Genomic DNA, 24,361 nt, shown 5'->3' with positions numbered 1-24,361 from the left:
GTTTTTCTGGGAACAAATTCCGCAACATTTTTATAAAATGAAGTACTCTGATTTTTATAAAGCATAAACAAAATCGGTCTTTTCTGGCCATGATTTTGGGGATGTCACACTACTCCCCGTTCCTCGTTGGGTTGTAGGTCTGGCGTGGGGCCACATAACTGAACATCCCATCGATCTCAATTATATACGGCTTGCGTACGCCAAGTATTAGTGATTAAGCCGAGTATGAACTCTACCATCACTACTAGAAAAAACAGCCTTTTACGACGCTCATTGCGCGTCATAAAAGGCTCAGGCGACGCGCAAATGTGCGTCAAGGAAGGCCCTATCATAAAGAGAGATGACGTGCTTTTGTGCGTCGTCTATAGACGACGCGCATTTACGACGTGCGTTTACGACACGCAATGCGTATCAAGGAAGGCCCTGTCATAAAGGAAGACGACACGCGTTCGCGTGCCGTAACCTTACGACGCGCGTGTTAATGACACACAATGCGTATCATTAAAACCCCTGTCAAGAAAGGCCATGTCATAAATGAAGATGACACACATTTTTGCGTATCGTAAATTTAAATGTTTAATATATATATATATATATATATATATATATATATATATATATATATATTAATTTTTAAATTAAATTTGCATTTACTGTCTCATAATAGAAATAAAATACCATATAAAAAAATACAATCCATTGCATAAAATTTAATGTCATACAACTCTATTTCTTACAATATATAATGTTACAACAAGCAAAATAAAGAAAGTAAATTGCTATTTTAAACATGTGAAGCATTATAACAACCTGCTCTGTGACAATTCCTTTGACCTGTCTACCAAGAATTGCATGTGACTTGATGCCTCTTTCAGAGTGTGGTGCTTTGTCATCAGCAGCCTCCTGACCCAAATAAAAATTATATAAAAAAATGGAAGTCAGAAAAGATGACATCAGCGAGTGAGGTTTTATTATGTTATAAAAAAAATGGAAGTCAGAAAAAACTGTAAGCATGGTGACATATTTAACATAAAATGTTAATTTAGTGACTTAATAGGCAATAAAAATAGTTTTTTAGCCAAATTAATGAAAATGAGACATTTGGTTGCTATACTACCAGTCAAGTAATCCAAGATAAAAAGAGTTAACATCAATTTCACCAGGTGAAATTAATAGTGCACAAGTCTCACAAACATGAATTAATAACAAATGTAGTTCGTGATTAGGTAAAGTAGTTGCAACAAAAGAAAAAAAAGGAACCGACTAAAGTACAAGAAACAAAATGGAACCTGAAATTCGATTGACATTATTTTTCTTCCTTTCTTGGACAATTCATCACACTGTAAACAAGAATGGTGTTATTTTTGTAATCCAATAATACAAATTATATCATCCATGTGTTATGTATAAGCCAACAAACCTGGATATATGGAAAGTAGATATCCTTCAATTTGCATTTGAGTTGCCTTATGTCTATATTTTGCTTCTTAGGCTCAAATACATCAACATGTTCAATTATAATCAGATACGTTCAAATTGGGATCATATTCTTTGAGAAGAGATGATAGTCACCTTTGTGAAACTACCACCTGGAGCTAACTGAAGTTCATCCTTCATAGGGACTCGAAGGCTACCATATGTCTAGATTGCAATGTGAAATAAGTAAACAAACATTAGATAATATATAACAGAACAGATAAATAGATAACAATAGCAAAAAAAAGTTTGATTACCCTCCTTGTTCGCTTTGAACCAGGGCCAGAATTGATTATATACATTTGATGAAGTGTCTGTTAACAAATATATAGTGCCAAAAAAGTTAATTAAAGATTATTATTAAAATAAACTTCATTAATGAAGCAAACCAATGTGAAAGGCTACAATTTCAAGATTTCCACGAAAAAAGAAATCCAAGTCAGAAGTGTATTTACATTTTCGTTCCCTGTGGTTTACTAAATTTTATGGATTTGGTCCAGCTTTTCTTATTTAGTTTCTGACGTTTATCAGACCCACAAAGGTTTTTTTTTCATCTAAAATTTACTAATTTACCCTTGCTTTTGCATTTAGTGTTTATTTTACTTTTAGGGCCATGCATAATTAATATTTTGCCCTTACTTTTTACATTTAGTATTAAATTTACTTTTTGGCCATTGAAGCCATGAAAAATTAGTAATTGCCCTTATTACTACATTTTCATTTAATATTAAATTTACTTTTAGGCTGATAAACCAATGCAAAATTAACATTTTCCTCTTATTTTTAAATTTACTTATGGCCATTAAACCCAAGCATGACAAAAACCTTTGAAGTGACGATGAATTTTTGTTTAAAAAAAATAGACAAAATCCATAAAAAGTAGTAAACTTCATGGGTGAAAAATGTAATTTACCCTAATTTCTAATAAGGCAGGTTTCCACAACTGTCTTGTATTGTGTGTGGCATGCATTAGAGTTGGACTAATAGGATAAAAAGCTACAAATTTTATCCCACCCAAAAAGGTGGGACAGAGTCAAAGAGACTCTTTTTTCTGTGCAAAAGACGAAAATGTCCTTCTCATATCATTGAATATACAGATAAAACAATTTTAGTGCATACCTGCTAACAGACAAAAGGATCCCAAGGAAGAAAAGAGCTCCTTGAGTATCAATGCGCGATAAAGCTTGAGGTACTTTTAACCGTTGTCTTTCGGATTCACCATAGTGGATAGCATCAGTTAGAATCCAAAGAACTCCAAGCCCAAATAGCATACCCAAATAAGGAGGTAAACCAGTTAAATCTTTCAACACGGGAACAAACACTAATGCCCCAATTCCTACTGCAAAAACAAGTTGCCCACGTGGCGCCATTTGTTCTGAAGCTAAAACATCGTTTGTATTTTGCCCCTTCCCATTAACCTCACTAAACAAGAGAAAAAAACACAAATGGAAATGGTCAACTATAATACCTTAATCTTTAATTTGATGAACTTGTTTTGGGATAATTGTCGCCATCAATTTTTTGTAGATGCTGAATGAGTTCATGGGCACCTTTAGTGAAGTTCTTAAGCCCCTGAAAATATTCAAAAATGAAAATAATATTATTGAAAGTGATTATGTAAAGTGTGAACAAAGGGGAAGAAGATTCTCTGTTGTAACTTGTTTCTTGGAGGAGATTCTCGTTGCTAACTTTTCTCTTTTTAGACTCTCCACCTTGTTCTCTTAAACCAAAATGAAGACTTCAATGAGGATTCACACAACATCCATTGATAGCAGCAAATCAAGACCCAATTCAAGTTTCTTTGGACCTATCAGCAAGATAAGAATACAAAATTCTTGTCATGATGGAAAGATTAAAAGCTAGTAAGATTTAAAATGAAAATGATTATAAAAATAAAACAAAATTTAAACCAGCAGCCAATTAAAAGATGCATGGACCATTGTATTTGGCAGTAAGTAAGCAGCAACTGATAACCACAACATCAAACTTTTCAAAGAATTCAAACAGATACGAAACCCCCTGAGCTTGAATTAGACTGGTAGATTTCAGTATCCTGTTACCCAATGCACCTATTGCTCTCGAATTTGACACCAACAAGTCACCTACAACAACAGGTTTCTCTCCACAAAGCCTGGATAGAACTTCAATTTCCTTATCTTGCACAGAAGCGGGCCCCTCAGATAGAAAACACACAAGAGGTTGTAACCTTGAGATAACTTCAGCAAGGGCAGACCATGGGGAGTAAGTTGTGTTAACATTTTGCTTTGTTTTAGCCAATAAAGAAACTACTTCTAAAGCTTCGACTGCATCAGTCTCACCATTCATGGAATCAACAATAGCAAGAACCGCAAACTGGAACTGACATACCAAATACTAAAGGGACATGCAACACATGCATTGGAAAACATATGTGGTGGAATGTTTGCTCTTATCCTACATCAAGGAGAGCTTTCTCAGTCTACATCTGTTGCTGATATTATAATCGGAGCACTTGCTTACACACTAATGATCTTTCAACCAAATCTTGAAGACGAACCAGTTGATGCAACGAAAATAGAAAACATTTTCATTGCACTTTTGAAAGCCTGGGTAAATAATTTGGTCTAGGAACGTATACTTGAGGCAATCGGAGCAATGATTGCCTCTCAACAAGTCTTAATCAATCAAAAGCCAAGAAGGTGTTAATCGGGCTTATAACAATGGCATCATCAGATGTGCAACAGTATCTAATAACCTCTCTGATAAGTTTATGTTGTGATGTAGTGGACATCTGGGAAGCCATTAGAAAGAGAGAGGGAATCCAGTTACTTATATCTTTTCTAGTTTTATCAAGTGAAGAACATCAAGAGTATGTTGTCTGGCTGCTAGCACTCCTGACAGAACAAATAGACGATAGCAAGTGGGCAATTACTGCTGCTGGTGGTATTATGCCACTTGTACATTTACTAGAAACTGGATCTGATAAAGCGAGGGAGGATGTAGCTTATGTTCTGTGGAAATTATGCTGTCACAGTGAAGATATCTATGCATGTGTTGAAAGTGCTGAAGCAATTCCTGTTTTCCTATGGTTCTTGAAAACTGGTGGAACAAAGGGACAAGAAGCCTCAGGGAAGGCACTAAGAAAGCTTATATGCAAGGCAGATGCTGCCACTATTAATCAGCTACTAGCTCTGCTTTGGGGGGACACCTCAAAATCAAAAAGCCCACAAAATTGAAGTACTAGGTCATGTGTTTACCATGGCATCACATTATGACCTTGTTCAAAAAGGATCAGATGCTTATAAAGGGTTGAGATCGCTTGTTCAGATTCTTAATTCTTCAAATGAGGAAACACAGGAACATGCAGCTTTTGTCTTGGCTGACCTCTTCATCATTCGTCAAGATATATGTGATGGTCTTGCAACTGATGAGGTTGTGCATCCTTGCGTGAAGATTTTAACAAGCAACACTCAAATTATTGCCACTCAATCAGCTCGGGCCTTGGGTGCTTTGTCCAAGAACAAAATCTCTTATATTGTAGAAGGGGATTTGAAGCCTCTGATCAAATTAGCCAAAACATCATCTTCCATTGATGCTGCAGAGACTGTTGTATCTGCATTAGCCAAAGTAAAGGACTCCTCCTGCCAACTAAGCTTTCCGGTACTACCAATGATGGCAAGAAAATTACCAAAACCGATGATTTCACCTAGTCAAACATATTGTGTGTTTCTTTTTCATCCCCTTTCCCGTTTCCATGTGTCTTTGTTCCTAGTTAACCCTAGTCGATTATTTCACCTAATCACAAATCATCGATTGTTAGTTTCACCAAATATCAGAAGTTTGTTCCTTCGATCGTAAATGAAATTGAGAGAAATTAAGCCAGAAAGAAAAAGAGATTTAGCAAAGCTAGGGTTCTTATAGAAGAACGAAAACATTGAGAAGTTAGAATCAAGAAAAACATACCTTAATAAGACATAGGGCTTGTAAATTTGAGCAATAGAAGCAGTGACCCTAAGGTCACCGGACCTAATGTTGCTGGCAAGGGCAGGCGAGGTGAGATTGCCGGAGATGAGGGGCTCCATCGGCTGGGTGACGCTGGAAAGCGTTGGACGGTGGGGCGGGGCTAGACGGAGGTCAGAGGTGGGAGGCGCCAACACCAAGAGAAATGTCAGAGGTGGGAGAAGCTGTCGACATCGAGAACTGAGAAGAAGAGAAAGGGTTTGTCGAAGTGAGAAGGAGAGAAAGGGAAGTTGAAGAGAGAACGAGCAGTACAGGAGGGCAATCGGGGCAAGTTCTTAAAAAAAAAGCCCTAGCTACTAGGGAAATTAAAGTAAAGGGAGAAAAAAAGGAAGGCGGGGATTTTAAGTTTTTGGGATTTCATTTTCCCCGGATGGAACGCGCACGTTCTATTAAAATTTATAAAGCGACGGTCGTAGACGATACGCAGGTGCCCTCCGTGTTTTTATTTTTTTTGTTTAGACACTAATTTTATGGCACGCAAAAATGCGCGTCTGAAATCCTTTAATTTTTTGGAAGAGATGACATTATTTTTTAGACACTCACCTTCGCGCGTCGTAAAAGGCTATTTTTCTAGTAGTGCATGAACCTTGTAATAAGATCCTTCATCCTATCCCATAGAATAAGAGTTAGAGTCAAGAGAACCACTGCGGGATTGAGCTACTAAAATGACCACAAATTCGAAATTGTTGTCATCCCAGTTAGGCCAACCTAGTAGCTAACACCCTCAGTTAGAAAAATAACTCAAGTCGTAAGAGTCAAAAACGTTGACTACGACCATCCATTCATTCTTAACCCCACGAATTAAGCATCTTAGTGGTAAGCCTAGAAAGCTGAAAGCTATGACAGGTTAAACTCTGAGAAGAGTGGATGAGGAATTAGAAGTTCTGAGTGACGGAACTCTATACTCTCTAGATTCGATTTAGAACGAAGAAACTCACAAGCACCAGAAGAGTAGTTGCAAGGGATACACGCACTACTTAGGCACTTCGTTTACCCCGTTACTGACGAGTAGTGCCTAGGACACTCCGCCTCCTCACGTGGAAGAAGTCACCGTCGCCCTGTAGATGATAGACTGCATTCTCCGAAGTGAATACTAAAATGCCAAGAACCACAGGATAACCTCCGCAGCCAAGAATACTTGAATAACGTACGAAATTAGGTTGTGTTAAGCCTTATAACCCAGATACCGAAGAGATTATAGACTCGACACCAGTCTAGGTGTTAGTCAATGGGTTATACAAGAACACGCGCTTTCTACAACTGGAATGAACCGACGCCTTATAGAATAGGGCATGTCTTAGATTTTCATTGGACTACTAGGTGTTCCAAGGATACTATCTCACACAGAAATAGTAGAAACACCTCCCGAGATAGTCCAACACTCCAAAAAATCTCGAAGGGCTAAGTTAGCCTGAACAGAGACTGCTATTCGTGAAATAGTAAAGCGAATAAGAGCATGATTCTTTCCCATTAAGAATCATATTGTGAAAGCGTCAGTTAGATGATGATGAAAAATTTAAACTTTCTAAACAATCGTATGGTAAAAACCCTATCTCACCAACCTTGAGAGTTCCGTTAGAAACATCTCAAGAATCAGAAGTGCAGGTCCATTTTGCACTAGGTTGAGATAGACGCCCTGCAGCAAATAGATACCAGTAGATATCCAATTCATCCGATGATCCAGAAAACCTCTGAAAGCCAATCAGCAGGAAACACAAATCCGAGGATAACCCGAGCCTTCTAAGAACCAACCCGAAGAACTACACCCCCGATATGAGAAAACGTTTGGAACTTCAAAATGGCGATCACGCCAGTGATTATCTCACCATAGAAGTACATTATGTTCTAAGTACTGAAAAGCTCTATCTTTCCAAGAGCTTAGGACCATCCGAGATTCCTTGCAAGAATCGGTCCAGTTTCGGTGACTACTTTCGGAATTCCATAAATTCCACTCAAATCGATCCACGTATTAGATTTGAAAAAGTGCTTACTCGACGTAACTCTCGAAATCCCACTCGTCAAGATCGAAATCAATGGGAACCCAACTTTGCGTAGAAGAACCTGTAGGAAATCACGAACCGAGCGATCAAGAGAACGAAACGAAATCAACATCCCGTTAAGTGAAGGTTCGCTGGAACGCCAAGCGAAGATTGGAGCTCACTTGGGAGCGCAAGGACAAACCGAATAGGAAGTACCCTCATCTCTCTACTCGATTTTTCATGCCTACTTCCTTGCCTAAACACTAATTTCGGGACGAAATTCCCTCTAACGGGGGAATGATGTGACAACCCGAAATTTCCAATTGTTTCGTCTCCGCATTTAAGCAATCCAAAAATTAGCCACATTTATTTCAAAGTATTTTGGCCGGATTTAAGCCCATTGGAATATTTTAAATAATATTCGTCAAGCGAACGAAAAATAAGGAGGCATAATTTAAAATTTGTCGTGTTTAACGGAAGTCGTGAAAAAAAAAACAAAAAAAAACCCGTTTTCGGTTGGTGTTGGGTGGACCCCCACCCAGGCTATAAACTCAACCCTATATAAGGGTTGAGTGGGTTTCATCCCAACCTTTTCACACCTTAGGATCCTCCTCTCTCTCTCTCTACTTTCTCTCTCTATAAAGCGGGTTTTGGTTAAAAATCGCCCCTTCGAGCTTCAAAACGGTAAGTTAACCTCCCTAGCTTATTGTTTAGCTTATCACACTTGCAAATTCGTGGCTTAATCATCCAAAAACCCCAAGAACAAGAGCTTACGGTTTGGGAACATCCCAAAATCGTAAACACCTTAAAAGAGGGGTTTGATGCCCAAAAACCCTCCCAAAAACTTTCCAATGCTTAGCTAATGGCCTAGGGACTTGCATGAATGATCTAAGAACCCCAAAACATGAATTTAAGAGGGAAAATATGAGTTTACTATTTGGGGGTCTCCTAAAACCGTAAACACCTTCGAAGGGGTGTTTAAATGCCTTTAACACCTTGTATGGCTTGTATTTGGGTCTAGAACTTTGCATGCTTAACCTACAACCACCAAAACACATGAAAAATGGAAAAACATGAGTTTATAGCTGTAAACTCATGTGTGTACAACCGTAAACTCCCCAAGGAGTGGTTCAGAAACTGTAAACTCCCTAAAGTGTCCATTTTGAGCCCTAATCACTTCCATAGCCCTTGAATCAACTCTAGAACCTTTATTTGTGAAGCATGAATCCTTAAAGCACACAAATACACCATTCCCATGAGTTTACGGCCATAAACTCATGGGGGATATGGTTCCAAAACCGTAAACACCCCTAGACACTACCATTTGATGAGTAAACTCCAAAGTGAGACTATACTCTCCTTAGAAGCAACCCTTAACACTCCTAGCACCTGAATCAAGGTGTTTTTGTAACACCCGGATTCCCAGGTATTATTTTTATTCTTTTAATTTTTGAATAATGTGAGGAGACTCGGCGAGTTGGAGTCTAAACTCGTCGAGTAGGATCGCGGTTTTGCACGCGGGTTCGCGTCTGGACTCGGAGAGTCCAAAAATGGACTCGGCAAGTCCAAAAATGGACTCGGCGAGTCCACGCTGTTTAATGAAACCCTAATTTCCAGGGTTTGAGACCTATTTAAAGGGGCTTATGGCCGTCATTTGCGGCCACCAACCCCAGAGAGAAACCCTAAAGAGATTTTGAGCGTTTTGGGAGAGAGAGAGAGGAGGCCATTGTTAACCTTTGAAGCTTTGTTTGGCAAGGCAAAGGAGTGTCTAGCCAAGAGGAGGCAAAGGAGGTGGACATCCTTCGAATTTGGAGCTCAGAGCATCATTTTGGAGGTATATTTTGGCTCCCTTTTCTGTTATTATGATGAACATGGGGGTTTAGGGTTTCTTGACCCCTTTGTTGGTTAGATTTGATGTCCATTTCGTCCCTATTTGTGATGAGGCTTGAAATGGGATCCATAGAGGTCCAGAGAAGCTTTATTCCTTAAGCTTTATGAGGATTCATGGGAGTTTTGACCAAGGGTTATGAGATATCGGGCTAAAACATCATATAGGAGCAAATAGTTGTTGTTTGAGCACCAAGGTTTGGACTTTACATGATTATCATGCTTGGGGAGGCCAGATCTATGATTGTATGGAACAGATCTGACCTTAGAAGTGCGTTTGAGTTTATGCATGGCATGAACTTGCCGAGTCTGAAGAACAGACTCGGCGAGTAGCATGAAGTTTGCCCGTAACCACTCAGCGAGTGGTCTTGTCGAGTTGAGGGGTTGACTCAGTGAGTCAAGGAGAGTCAGGGGGACTCAGTCAAGCTGGAACTCGCCGAGTTGTTCTTGAGACTCGGCGAGTTGAGTCATGTTGGCCCCGCGATTCATGCCAGGTGGTACTCGTCGATTCAGAGATGTACTCGGCGTGTCAAGAGAGGATCCAAGAGAGTCTGTGGACATGTATAGACTCGATGAATCGCCCTAGTGCACACGCCAAAGTTGAACGTTGACCTTGTTGACCTTTAGGGTTGAGTGCAGTTGTATTTATGAGTGTATTACTTTGTGTGATTAGGCGGAGGCTAGATCGCATTTATTCCGAGACAGATATTTACCGGGACATCGAGGTGAGTCTTCTCACTATACTTACCTAGAGTGGTATATTGTGTAGACCAGAGGGTCTTATGTGTTATGTATGAGATTATGTGCTATGTGCTATGTGTATGTTGTATGTTGTTATAGACCGGACCGAAGGGTCCAATGATACAGACCGGGCCGGAGGGCCTAACGAGCTATGACCGGACCAGAGGGTCCAACGAGCTACGGGACTGGAGGGTCCCGCTGAGACACATCGACCGGAGGGTCGTATTATAGCCTTGAGTGGCGTATGTGTTGTATGTGGTATTTTGGGGAACTCACTAAGCATTATGCTTATAGTTGTTGTGTGATGTGTTTCAGGTACCAGTGATGAGCGCGGGAAGGCGCCGGCATGATCCGTACACACTTGTGGAGTTATGTTTTGATTCTGCGGAGATGTCTTGTGATAAATACGTTTGAAAAAATATGTTAATGTTATTTTTTGAAAAATGATGGTTTTGAAAATGAAAAATTTGTTTTGAAAATTTACGTCGTTACAAGTTGGTATCAGAGCCTTGGTTTGATGGATTCGGATGCATCTTCGGGCGTATCTGAACTCAAACTGAGGAATTGAGGAGAATTTTTATAATAAAATAAATTTTTTGAAAAGAGTAATAGAGTTTTGAGACACACAGAGTAGAGCCGTGTGTACGATCAGCCAGCGCCCGAGCGACGAATTCCCCAAAAGTACCCTTACTTTATGTGTTATGAGATATGTTATATTATGCATGCTAGAGTAGGCTAAGTATACATATTAGGACTAGAGTGGCCTGATTTGTGATGCCTTAGCCTAGGAGTTTTCTGCTGCTGAGATGCTTTGAGAGCGAGTGATAGCAGTTAGGAGCTCATGAGAATAGAGTACTTGTAATCCAAGATCCAAGGAGGAGGACTTGAAGTGGATGTTGGTGCGGTGTGGTCAGTAGTTTTGGGCCCGTACGACTGAAGACACCGGATAAGTGGGCATTTCAAGTAAGAATCTTTTGGGCGACGGAGGACAAGTAAGTTTGCGTCATCGAGTATGAGCATGTTCGATCAAATCTCTGATAATTTTTGTTGTATTTCAGAGACATCATGGTTGGGACTCGACACACACCTGAGACCAGTGGTGTCAGCGACGAGGAGATCCGTCAGATGATTCATGAGGAGGTGGATGCTGCCATCCGGGCTGAGATTCCTGAGATGTTTGGAGACATCAAGATCACGTTGATCGAGACTTTTGATGAGCGGTACGCCGCGTTGACTGAGGCTGCTGCAGCTACAACTACTGCTGCTGTTCATGCTGCCAGACCTTAGGGAGGTGACTTGTTGTTGTTCCGGGAGTTCAGCAACATGAAGCCACCAGAGTTCGACGGGACGCAGGACCCGATTGCCTCTATGAGTTGGATCTCTGACATCGAGGGATGTTTCTATACGTGCTCTTGTCCAGAGCACTTGAGGGTTCGGTTCGCTTTGAACCAGCTCCGCCTGGGAGCGAAGGATTGGTGGAAGTTCGTGACGACGAACTTTACTTTGGCTGAGATTTCTGAGGTGACCTGGGAGAGGTTCACCGCTATGTTTCGAGAGGAGTATGTTCACCCGGTAGAGAGGGAACGGTTGATCCATGAGTTCTTGACCCTCAAGCAGGGTACTGATTCAGTGACTGTCATCACCAGGAAGTTCCATGAGAGGGAGATGTTTTGCCCTGAGCAGGTGTCGATGGAGCAGGCTAGTATGAGCCGTTATCTGGGTGTTCTGAGGAGAGATATATGGGAGTTCGTGGCGAACTCGACTTACCGGACATTTGCTGAGCTCCAGGTAAATGCCCGGAAGAAGGAGATCGAGCTGGAGACTCAGGCCAGGGAGGCAGTCGAGTCTCAGAGGATGGATCGGCGGCCGGCCCAGTCTCAGCCGGTAGCTAAGCGGGCTAGACCTGCTGATTTGAGATCCGGAGGTGCGAAGGGCCGCACTTGTGGGAAGTGCGGTAAGAGTCATGAGGGGTCTTGCAGGGCTGGAGTATGTTACAAGTGTGGGAAGGAGGGGCATATCGCAAGGGAATGCCCCAAGGGATTCTTAGTTTGCTTTCATTGCAACCAGACCGGCCATCAGAAGGTCGAGTGCCCGTAGCTTCTACAGGGATCTGCGCCTGCTGCTAGGGTTACCGAGACTCGGTCGGTGAAGGCCGAGGCCCCGAGGGCTCCTGGGAGAGCGTTTCAGTTGACGGCGGAGGAGGTCCGCGCAGCGCCTGATGTTGTAGCTGGTATGTATTTTCTTTTCATCTTTTATTTGAGTTGAGATTTTATGCTTATATGATCATATGCGTAGGTACTTTTCTTGTGAATTCTGTGCCTCCATTGGTGTTATTTGACTCGGGTGCGAGTCGGTCGTTTGTTTCCATAGCATTTAGTCAGCATATTAGTACTCGTCGAGAGGCATTGGATCGGCCTCTGCAAGTTTCCATAGATGATGAGCGAGCTGTGTATGCTTCGGATGTGATTAGAGGATGTGTCCTTGAGATCTTCGGTTTGGATTTTCCGATAGATCTGGTCCCGATTGCGATGGAGGATGTGTGTGTGATAGTGGGTATGGATTGGATGAGCCGTTATGGAGCTGTGATAGACTGCGAGCGTCAATTGGTGTCTATTCGAGACCCTAGTGGGGGATTTCTTTCGGTGTACGATGAGGGTACACGTTCAGGGTCAGCATTTTGTTCGGCTGACAGAGCGAGACAGAGTCTACAACAAGGCTGTAGGGGTTTTGTGGCATATGTGATGGATGCGAGAGCTGATATTGAGAGACCGAGGTCAGTTGATGAGGTTCCGATAGTGTGTGAGTTTCTGGATGTGTTTCCAGAGGACTTGACGGGTGTGCCTCCGGAGAGGCAGGTAGAGTTCGGTATTGAGTTGGTTCAAGGAGCTGCGCCTATCACTAAGGCGCCATATTGCCTTGCGCCTCCGGAGATGCAGGATTTTTCCTCGCAACTTCAAGAACTGTTGGGGAAGGGGTTTATCAGGCCGAGCAGTTCGCCTTGGGGAGCGCCTATCCTTTTTGTCAAGAAGAAGGATGGCTCGCTCCGGATGTGCATCGATTATCGTGAGCTGAATAAGCTAACGGTCAAGAATCGTTACCCGTTGCCAAGGATCGATGATTTGTTTGATCAGCTGCAAGGAGCATCTTGGTTCTCCAAGATCGATTTGAGGTCTAGGTATCATCATGTGAGGTTGCGGGAGGAGGACATACAGAAGACAGCCTTTCGGACTCGTTATGGGCATTACGAATTCGTGGTGATGCCTTTCGGACTCACCAACGCACCAGCGGTGTTCATGGATCTCATGAACAGGGTGTGTAGAACAATATTGGATCGCTCGGTGATCGTGTTCATCGACGACATTCGGGTGTATTCGAGATCCAGAGAGCAGCATGAGGAGCATTTGAGGGAGATCCTCAGAGTTTTGAGATCAGAGAGGCTTTATGCCAAGTTCTCCAAATGTGAGTTCTGGTTATGATAGGTCCAGTTTTTGGGGCATCTCGTTAATCAGAAGGGGATTTTAGTCGACCCGGCCAAGATTGAGGCGGTTATGAGGTGGGAGGTGCCGAGATCACCCACCGAGATCAGGAGTTTCTTGGGATTGGCCAGCTATTATCGGAGATTTATTAAGGATTTCTCCAAGATCGCTGTACCCCTCACCAGGTTGACCCGGAAGGGTGTTGCGTTTTCTTGGTGTCCGGAGCAGCAGACCTCGTTGGAGACGCTTCGCAGGAAGTTATGCGAAGCCCCAGTGTTAGCCCTTCCGGAAGGGATGGAGGATTTTGTGGTTTATTGTGACGCATCGATATCCGGATTGGGAGTGATGCTGATGCAAAGAGGGCATGTGATAGCATATGCATCGAGGCAGCTTAAGCCTCACGAGTCGAGATATCCCACGCATGATTTGGAGCTGGGGGCGGTAGTGTTCGCTCTAAAGATCTGGCGACCTGTACGGGGTTCGATGTACAATATGCACGGACCACAAGAGCTTGAAGTATTTGATGGATCAGCCCAACCTGAATATGCGACAGAGGAGGTGGTTGGACGTGGTCAAGGATTATGATTGTGAGATCCTGTACCACCCGGGCAAGGCTAATGTTGTAGCCGATGCACTGAGTCGTAGGGCGAAGAGCGCACCATTGCGAGATGTATGTTTGAGATTGACAGTGATGACCTCGGTTTTGGATGCTATTCGAGGGGCCCAGGCTGAGGCTGTGCAGCCTGAGAGCCAAAAGAGGGAACGAGTTGTCGGGCTGGTATCGGAGTTCGTTACCGATAGCTGGGGGCTTATGACATTTCAGGGTCGGATTTGGGTACCGTCCATGGGAGGGATGCGTACCATTTTGATGGAGGAGGCTCATCGATCGAAATTCTCGATCCATCCCGGGGCCACTAAGATGTTTTTGGACCTGAAAAATGATTATTGGTGGCCCTGTATGAAGAGGGATGTCGCATGGTTTGTAGAGAGATGCTTGACCTGTCGCAGGGTTAAGGCCGAGCATCAGCATCCACATGGTAAGTTGCATCCATTAGAGATTCCCGAGTGGAAATGGGAACAGATTACCATGGACTTCATCACTAAATTGCCAAGAACCACGAGGGGTGTCGATGCAATTTGGGTGATTGTGGATTGGTTGACAAAGAGTGCTCATTTCCTGGCCATCAGTGAGAGCTCTTCCACGGAGAAGTTGGCAGAGATGTACGTGAGAGAGGTGGTATCATGGCATGGAGTGCCGATTTCGATTGTTTCAGATCGAGATGTACGTTTCACTTCCAGATTCTAGAAGAAGTTTCATGAGGAATTGGGAACGAAACTGCATTTTAGTACTGCGTACCACCCCCAGACCGACGGGCAGAGTGAGCAGAAGATTCAGACGCTTGAGGACATGCTCCGAGCATGTGTGTTGGATTTCGGCGGAAGTTGGGACACGTTTTTGCCCTTGGCAGAGTTCTCCTACAACAACAGCCATCATTCGAGCATTGGCATGCCGCCCTTTGAGCTGTTGTATGCGAGGAGGTGTCGGACCCCTATCTGCTGGGGAGAAGTAGGGCAGCGCGTGATGGGTAGTACCGAGATCATGCTTTAGACGAAAGAGCAGATCCAGTAGGTCAGACAGAGGTTGTTGACCGCTCAGAGTCGTCAGAAAAGTTATGCGGATAGACGCCGGTCCAAGCTTGAGTTTCAGGTCGGCGACTTTGTGCTCCTGAAGGTCTCTCCTTGGAAAGGAGTGATTCAATTCAGGAAGAGGGGCAAGTTAGGGCCCCGATATATTGGTCCTTTCAGGGTGGTCGCGAGGGTAGGCAGGGTAGCCTATCGTTTGGAGTTGCCAACAGAGTTGGGTCAGATTCACGACACTTTCCACGTGTCGCAGTTGCGAAAGTGCGTAGCCGATTAGTCGGCAGTAGTGCTACTAGAAGATATTCAGGTGGATGCGAGCCTGAATTACGCTAAGAGACCAGTGGCGATCAGAGATCGAGAGATCAAGGTCCTGAGGAATAAAGAGGTGCCACTGGTGCAAGTCCAGTGGCAGCATCGGAAAGGGTCAGAGTTAACTTGGGAGCTGGAGCGTGAGATGCGTGAGCAGCATCCGGAGTTATTTGCGGAGTGAGACTTCGAGGGCGAAGTCTGATTCTAGTGGGGGAGAATTGTAACACCCGGATTCCCAGGTATTATTTTTATTCTTTTAATTTTTGAATGATGTGAGGAGACTCGGCGAGTTGGAGTCTAAACTCGCCGAGTAGGATCGCGGTTTTGCACGCGGGTTCGCGTCTGGACTCGGCGAGTCCATGCTGTTTAATGAAACCCTAATTTACAGGGTTTCAGACCTATTTAAAGGGACTTATGGCCATCATTTGTGGCCACCAACCCCAGAGAGAAACCCTAAAGAGATTTTGAGCGTTTTGGGAGAGAGAGGAGGCCATTGTTAACCTTTGAAGCTTTGTTTGGCAAGGCAAAGGAGTGTCTAGCCAAGAGGAAGCAAGGGAGGTGGACGTCCTTCGAATTTGGAGCTCAGAGCATCATTTTGGAGGTATATTTTGGCTCCCTTTTCTGTTATTATGATGAACATGGGGGTGTAAGGTTTCTTGACCCCTTTGTTGGTTAGATTTGATGTTCATTTTGTCCTTATTTGTGATGAGGCTTGAAATGGGATCCATAGAGGTCCAGAGAAGCTTTATTCCTTAAGATTTATGAGGATTCATGGGAGTTTTGACCAAGCGTTATGAGATATGGGGCTAAAACATCATATAGGACCAAATAGTTGTTGTTTGAGTACCAAGGTTTGGACTTTACGTGATTATCATGCTTGGGGAGACCAAATCTATGATTGTATGGAACAGATCTGACCTCAGAAGTCAGTTTGAGTTTATGCATGGCATGAACTCGCCGAGTCTAAAGAACAGACTCGGCGAGTAGCATGAAGTTTGCCCGTAACCACTTAGCGAGTGGTCTTGTCGAGTTGAGGGCTCGACTCAGTGAGTCAGGGAGAGTCAGGGGGATTGAATCAAGCCGGAACTCGCCGAGTTGTTCTTGAGACTCGGCGATTTGAGTCATGTTGGCCCCGCGATTCATGCCAGGTGGAACTCGTCAAGTCAGAGAAGTACTCGGCGTGTCAAGAGAGGATCCAAGAGAGTCAGTGGACACGTATAGACTCGCCGAGTCACCCTAGTACACTCGCCGAGTCCGGCCAAAGTTGACCGTTGACCTTGTTAACCTTTAGGGTTGAGTGTAGTTGTATTTATGAGTGTATTACTTTGTGTGATTAGGCGGAGGCTAGATCGCATTTATTCTGAGACAGATATTTACCGGGACATCGAGGTGAGTCTTCTTACTATACTTACCTAGAGTGGTATATTGTGTAGACCAGAGGGTCTTATGTGTTATGTATGAGATTATGTGCTATGTGCTATGTGTATGTTGTATGTTGTTATAGACCAGACCGAAGGGTCCAACGATACAGACCGGGCCGGAGGGCCCAACGAGCTATGACCGGACGAGAGGGTCCAACGAGCTACGGGACTAGAGGGTCCCACTGAGACACATCGACCGGAGGGTCGTATTATAGCCTTGAGTGGCGTATGTGTTGTATGTGGTATTTTGGGGAACTCACTAAGCATTATGCTTACAATTGTTGTGTGATGTGTTTCAGGTACCAGTGATGAGCGCGGGAAGGCGCCGTCATTATCCGTACACACTTGTGGAGTTATGTTTTGATTCTGCGGAGATGTCTTGTGATAAATACATTTGAAACAATATGTTAACATTATTTTGTGAAAAATGATGGTTTTGAAAATGAAAATTTTGTTTTGAAAATTTACGTTGTTACAGTTTTCATGCATTAGAGGGTCTTTACTTGCTTAATTAGTTATTAAATGTCTAATTTGATACTTAAATGTATCATTACTTGCTAAATAGGATCCAGGTGTGTGTTCAAGACATCTACTGACATATAGCATCCTATATCGTCCGTCCATCCGAGTCACCCACGACAGGTGAGTTCATACCCCCGAATTAACCTTTTAAACGTTTTTAAATGCTTTCATATGGGGGAATTATGGATGAATTATGGAGAGAAAGGATTAAATATGATAGGATGAATTATAGAGAGAAAGGATTAAATATGATTTATTAATATATTATGAGAATAATATATTAAAGGAGAAATCATATTGTTTAATTAATATTAGTCAAGAATTAATAAGAATTAAGTTTGTGACTAAAAGAGATTAATTAAACTTAAAGGACTAGAATTGTAATTATATGATAATTGCAATTGGGCCATGGATTGCCTTATATTATAAGGTTGGACGAATTCTATGGGGAAACCCATTGGAAATCGTCCAAGGCCTTTAAGGAAAGGAGTCCATGGGTTGCTTAGGGCTTAAGCATCCAAATTAGGGTTTCCTTGTTAGATAACCCTAATAGCCTCACTATATATAGAACCCTTATGCTCCAAAAACGTGGTGAACTAATGGTCTAGGGTTTCCACACGTTTTGGGCAGCCTCTTTCTCTTCTCCTCTTCATCCTCTTGCTCTTGGTGTTTGTGAACCATTAGAGGAGTGACATTTGTGACTCTAAGCTTTCTAAAGTCAATACAAGAAGGATTTGAGATTGTTATTTCTACATAACAATCAAGGTATGATCTAAACCCTTATTTATATGTTATATTGATTATCATACACTAGATCTAGGGTTTATAGTCTTGGATGAATTGCATGTACAATAGAGAAACCTAGATCCAAGCATTAGGGTTTGTATGAGCACATAGGATGTTCTTATGACCAAAACCCATCAGTGGTATCAGAGCCTTGATTGGTTTCTATTGTATTGATGCATTATGTAGCTGAAAATCGAAATCTGGCTTACTGTTCGACCTGACTCAGCGAGTCACTACTTGGACTCGGCGAGTCAGCCCAACTCGGCGAGTTCCAGAGTGTGACTCGGCGAGTCGGAGCGTCAGACAGACGAAACTTCGGATTTTGTTGCTGTTTTGCTTAGGGATTATTACCATATTCGTTTTAAACCTATAAAATACGAATTTTATTGTTTTATAATGAATATCCTTGCCAAAACACAAGATAATTACCAATTGATTAGATAATAACTTCCTTATATAATAAAGATTGGATTATTTGTATTAATTGGGTAACTTATTTTGCAAGAAATTGAAAATTAGGTCAAATATAGATAATGATGAAATTAATTGTTTAATTTATATTATTTGTTATTTGATCCTTGTGCTATGAAAAGTTTCAATTTTTCCCCTTTAGGTTTTATAGTTTAAATTTAAACTCAAAAGTTTAGTTTTGAAATTTAAATAGTTGAAACCCTAATGTTTTGAAAAGGTTTCAAAACTTGTCCTCAAGTTTTAGAATTTAAATTTTGATTAAAAGTTTAATTTTGATGTATATTTAAATTCTACACCTAAATGTTTTGAAATGTTTCAAAAACTTGCCCTCAAGTTTTGGAATTTAAAAGTTGATTAAAAGGTTTAATTTAGGAATGTTAATTTCTAAAACCCTAGTATTGTTTTGAAAAAGTTCAAATCACACCCTTATGGTTTTATTAATTAATTACGGTGTATAATTAAAAGAGGTTAATAAATCCATAAAAGTTTAGGTTTAAAATTTAATTGAATTAAAAGTATAATTGTTAAATTTGACCTCCTAGTATTTTAAAAGTGTAAAATACACCCTATACTATATATAACATTAAAAGTCTAACATTATATATATATATATATATATATATATATATATATATATATGTATGTATGAGTAAAACTCAGTCTTACCGTTAGTAGGCCTCATTCACGAAGCTGGTCTATAAGGGGTGTTTAAGGAAATTGCCTATAAATGGCGATTGAATGGGTATCCACTCTTACCCATCGCACTCTTGACTAGTGGAGGATCGTTAGCCGAATGGATATAATAGGACAAAAAACCTTCCATTATAAGTATAATGAAGTACAAAAGTAACTAAATGTTTTACAAATTCCCGGTCTTAGTTACTTAGGCAAAAGTGAATTGATGCAATTCCATGAAATTACACTTTGTACCCTTGCGAAGACGTTAGTGGAGCGTGTGTGGTTAACCGGCACACTAAATGGTTCTAAGCAAAGGTAGCAAAGGGTGACTCAATGTTTGTCATAGTTCGGTGGAGTGTGTGTGGTTTACCGGCACATCGAATAGGTGACTGTAACATGTGAGGGCACCATGTAAGTTTTCATGGTTATTCACACCCGCTTTGTGATCATCGGCATCCCAGTCACAAACTAGAGGGGCATATCAAGATTTAAACATGCCATTGAAATGTTCAATGAATCTCAAAGTATCTAGGAGTTTTCATAGATTTAAAACTTAAATTTCTTTTTTCGGTTTTTTTTAATGGTGGAAATTAGTGAATCGTCATTCACTTACCTTCAAATATTCTGCAACTAGATTACGGCATCCCTTTTCTAGGTTGTAGCGTATTGTGTTGGGTCCTAGCCTTAGTATCTCATTTGGGTGATTTACTAAGGACTCAATCAATCAACTAACTTGAATTCGTTTTCTCCCGTTTTGTAGATGTCAAAGTTCGACAACTATGGTCTTCCCAAATCCCGTGGAACAAGCTTTCGACATGAAGATGATATTCCACGATTCGATCGAGGAACAAGAGATCATGCTTCACTTCCTCCACCTCCTCCAATTATTCTCCCTAACCCACAAGTTCGAAGGCTTGAAAAGTTCAAACTCACTCAAGCCCTTTTGGCAAGTAAACATAAAGAAGGAAAGTCAGTGTGTGCACACGTCCTAGGGATGAAGTCACACATTGATAGGTTAAGAATGTTGGGATCCGTTGTCTGTGAGGAGATGGTTGTTGATTGGGTTCTTCAGTCACTTCCTAACTCATATAGTGAGTTCGTAAGAGAGTACTATATGATGAACTCCAACGTGACCCTTATAGATCTCACCTATATGCTTATTGTTGCTGAATCAGCAATGGTTTGGCGCAATAGAAAAGCACAGTTGATGGGTGAATCTGCCTTCAATACCTCTATGGATATAGAAAATGACAACGAAAGACATGCTATGATCGAAAAGTTTGATCATAAGAGAAAGGCAATTTCTGAAGTAGTTCCATGTCCTGTTCCAAAAGAGTCAACTTGCTTTTATTGCCAAGAGAAGGGGCATTGGAGACGAAGCTGCCCTATTTACCTAAGAGATCTAAGAGATGGGAGAGTCAAAACGTATGGCTCTGCTTTAGGTAAAATCCATTGACTAACTCTTTTAAGCTCCTATTCTAGATTCTTAATACATAATGTGATAAGATTACAATTTGTGTTTTGTAGGATCGAAGAAAAGAGAAGAAGCTTAAGGGAAGAAGTGAGCATAATCTAACCGTGAAGAAATGGATTTCGATCGCATTACTTGAAGATTAGATTCTTGAGCTACTACTAAGAATTAGATTGCTAAGAAAGATGTATTAGCATAGTTTTTCAATGAATTGCGTTGTAAGGACAAAATTTTTCCGCAATAAAATAAATTTTGATTTTATATTATTTATTTATCCTTGCAATGGCGTGTATGAAAATTGATGTTAGAATGTTTCTAATATTAGAAATAATGGATTTGATTCTTAATTGTTTTGTTTGTGGAAATGTCAAGAATTTACCAAATAGGGAGAGTTTCTCATCGCCCAAGTTTCAATTGGACAGAAACTTGGAATCATGCAACTTGATTGCACGATGAATGAGAAATTTCATATTTGGAAATTAGACTAATTCATTGACAAAGTGTCAAGTGAAGGACTAGGAGATCGAGTACACAAAGTTGTGTGTTGATCAAGTCCACCATAAGAGTAACAAAGATATTCGTCATGATTTACTAAAGGTTTAGTAAATATGATTATACTTATAAGATTAAGTGTAATTCTGAATTGATTGAAAAGATTTAAATCAATAGCAGAACGAATAAAAAGAATCAAGTAGGCGGTAAGATAAAAGTTTCTCCATTCTAAGAAGAAGGGAGAGTACCTTTTATGCTTTATGATAGGTCTTAATGATTAAGAACCATATCTCAATTGATCCTCTAAGTGAGTCTTAGTACAATTGTATGTCTAAGAAGAGGAATCAAGAATAGAAGAAATGGTTAAATCAAGAAGTCAATTATACTTCATTCCAAAACAAATCTTAGAGTTAAGATTGTGACATTGAGTGATAAGTATTAAGAAGGTTTATAACATTCATCGAATGTGGAAAGTTGTGATGTCTTGGATAAGACAAAGACCAACTAGGACCAATTTATGAAGTGTTTTCATAAAAACTACACTAACTCTTGAATATTTGTTTGTCAAGAAATGTTTATTGACAAGAGAATCTTATATGTCAAGGAGTCAGTGGGAGTCTTAATGGTCTTGAAAGGTTTCAAGAACAAATCAAAATAAACCTTATCGATCATCACTAGCACACGAGTTGAGGTTTACAACCTATCGTGTTGACACTATTTTGTTTATGTGCCATTCCAATCGAGTTAATTATGCATGTGAGTTCTATGAGTTCTCATTTGAACGCATAAAAGGCAGGCACCTTGATCAATGGAAAGTACATTGATAGGAAAGGGTGAGATGCTTAACTACTTGGAAGACATGGTGGGCAGCTGTGTTACCATAAGGCAAGAAGTCAAGATTAAGAAAGTTCGGTCCATATTAGTTTGAATTTGTCGTAAACTTTGGTTTTGACAAATTCACATGGATAGGAACACATACACCATTAAAATCTAAGTGTCATAAGATTCCCTCCTTCATGAAAATGACTGTGAGAAAATGCTTTCACTAAGAAAGATTTTAAGAAGATAGTAATTGTGAAAATTGTATTCTCGAATTCGATTATGGTTACAGTATCCCTTTCCATGATTCGAATTGTGAGATTTGACAATTATTCTGAATTGGTTAGACACACATATAAGCTATCTAAGACAAAGGTGTATAAGTTCAAGAAGCCTGTATAAAAGATTATCAAAGCATTGGGTATTAGAGATATGAACTTAAAGAAATTCAATAGGCATTGTTTTTCTGAAAGTTAAGCTGTTTCTGAATACATGTCAAAGCTAGTGGGAGCATAAGTGTTATATTTATAATAATCATCATGATAGTGGGAGCATAAACGTTATGATTGTATGATTATTAAGGCAAGTATTGCAAGTTAGCAATATTAATTATAGAAAAACAAGAGTTACACCTTGCAAAGTCGTAAGGGTTAAAAAGTTGTTTTGCTATAATTAAGGGAGAGAATATTATGCTTCATTTCAAATTTAAAGGTTTAGGTTGTGAAATGTTAATAAATTTAGTCAAGGAAAAATAGTGTGTTCTCAAATTTCGATTATGATTACGGCATTCCTCTTCATAGTTCGAATTTTGAGAACGTAGCACATAAAATATTATGGCAAAAGATTGATAAAGTATCGAATCTTCATGTAAGACATTATGCATCGTGTCCCATACGCTTTGGGTATAGGATCTATTGCAAATGCTATAATATTTAACCATTCTAAAATTTTCCAAATGTCTAGCGCATTTAGAGGGAAAAAGGACAAGAATCGGTTTTGACTAAGATAATTAAACAACTATCAAAGGACAATCCAAAGTTCGCCTAGGATTGGTCGCTTGTGAGTAGTTGGAAGTAGAGTATTGGATGGACCATATCGACATTATTATGAATAGATAAGATTCTATTGAGAATGAATTGTCATATGGTAAGTATGGAAAGTTTTCTGTATTGGGAATTGAATATTGAAAATCTATGTCTAGATTAGAAACTTTTATGCAAAAGGATGTTCAAAGGAATGTACTTTGAGTGAGAGACATCATATCTAAGGAATTGTCTTGTAACAATCTCCGATAGAGGACTTTGTAATTTCATTGACAATAGTCATTGTGACTTTAGTGCAGTGACATTACAAAAGGATCATTGCATAAAATGTTAGAATCTAACATATTCTATAAGTAGCAAGAATTTGATATTCTTTCACTTATAAAAAAAACAAAAAAAAGGATTTGGAATTGTGAAATGAGTATGATTGGAAATGTGTTCATATGATCTATTTCACAAAGTAAGAACCATAGGTAAACATTGTGTACATGCTAAGAGCATGGGACAAGTGTTGTGATAATTCAAGTAAAAGGTTGATTACCCGAAAACAACAAATAATGAGTAATCGATATGGTGATAAATAAAAGGTGTTTTATTTATACTCAAGGTTGAGGCCATATGGGATTAGTATTATTCTTGTGTTTTCACTTTGCATGTTTTGACTTCCTGAATAATTTAATTGGTTAAGAACAGTCAAATTATTCGAACGGGCCACAGTCGTTCATATGTTGGAAGTAGGTATGAATAAAGATTGTCGTGAATTGGTGTGTGGATTGTCTAAAGAGTATTAGACATAAGCAAATGTTTGCTGCAACGTTCATGAGTACTTATGAATATGATTTGAGCATTGGATTAAACCCACACTCATTTGCATCACTTCATGGATTGTTATCACGAGTGATTGGTGAGACGATAACATCTTATATTCTTGAAACCGAGATGTGTGAGTTGTATCTTGCAAATCGGTTGCACATTGATAATATGTAAACGCACCAGTAACTTGGTGTCATAAAGCATATTGTTGTGTGTGATTCGGTGAGTAAGTACAAGCGAGCATTGAATCAAAGTTTATCCGTTCCTTTTATCTAAAGCAGGATAAAAGCAATATCTTTGGGCCCCTCGATGATTTAGTGATGACAAACGTAAATGC

The sequence above is a fragment of the Lactuca serriola genome, chromosome 2 (genome assembly GCF_051521515.1).
Source record: "Lactuca serriola cultivar US96UC23 chromosome 2, Lser_US96UC23_V15, whole genome shotgun sequence".
Taxonomy (NCBI): Eukaryota; Viridiplantae; Streptophyta; class Magnoliopsida; order Asterales; family Asteraceae; genus Lactuca; species Lactuca serriola.
The sequence above is the reverse complement of the archived record's forward strand: the minus strand, read 5'-3'. Positions refer to the sequence as shown.